The 926-nt window shown below is 33.9% G+C and overlaps 1 protein-coding gene across 1 annotated transcript in view; it reads left to right on the forward strand.

Moving 5' to 3' along the window:
* The window catches only part of KDM5C (lysine (K)-specific demethylase 5C), a gene marked incomplete at its 3' end in the record, with an annotated part of 30,559 nt that overhangs the window by 23,113 nt on the left and 6,520 nt on the right, over window positions 1-926 (forward strand). The gene's annotated exons all lie outside the window — the stretch shown is intronic.

The raw sequence follows: 926 nt of genomic DNA on the forward strand, positions 1-926 counted from the left end.
GTTATCTCTTTTCTTTCTGATGATAACCCATTCTGACAGGTGGGAGGGGATATTAATGGTTTTGATTTGCATTTTCCTGATGGTTAGTAATGTTGTACATTTTTTCATGTACCTATTAGCCATTTGTATGTCTTCTTTGGAAAAACATCTTTTCAGGTCCTCTGCCCAGTTCTTATTTGGGTGTTTGGGGTTTTGCTGTTGAATTGTATGAGTCCTTTATATACTTTGGATGTTAACCATTTATCAGATAGACAGTTTGCAAATATTTTCTCCCATTTCATGGGTTGCATTTTCATTTTGTTGATGATTTCTTCTGCTGTGCAGATGCTTTTTAGTTTGATATAGTTCCACTTATTTATTTTTGCTTTTGTTGCTTGTGCTTTTTAAATATACCATGTATAAGAAATCATTGCCCACACCAATGTCCAGGAACATTTTCCCTATATTTTCTTCTAGGAGTTTTATGGTTTCAGTTCTTACGTTTAAGTTTTTAATCTATTTCAAGTTAATTTTCATGAGTGATATAAGATAAAGGTCCAGTTTCATTTTTCTACCTGTGATTATCCGGTTTTCCCAGCACCATTTATTGAAGAGACTATCTTTTCCCCACTGAGTATTCTTGACTCCCTTGTCAAATATTAGTTGAGTGTATGTATGAGAGTTTATTTTTGGGCTTACCATTGGTTTATGTGTCTATTTTTATGTCATTACCATACTGTTTTGATTACTGCAGCTTTGTAATATAGTTTGAAATCAAGAAACTTGATACCTCCAGCTTTGTTTTTCTTTCTCAAGGTTACTTTGACTTTTGAGGGCCTGTTGTGGTTCCACTATTCTAAGTGCTAAGATACTTTTCTAAGTCCTTAGTGACTTTACCTTTGTTAATCCCAACCCAATGAGGATAGTACCATAGTCTCCATTTTACA

The sequence above is a fragment of the Bison bison genome, unplaced genomic scaffold, assembly GCF_000754665.1.
Source record: "Bison bison bison isolate TAMUID 2011002044 unplaced genomic scaffold, Bison_UMD1.0 scf7180017852474, whole genome shotgun sequence".
Classification (NCBI taxonomy): Eukaryota; Metazoa; Chordata; class Mammalia; order Artiodactyla; family Bovidae; genus Bison; species Bison bison.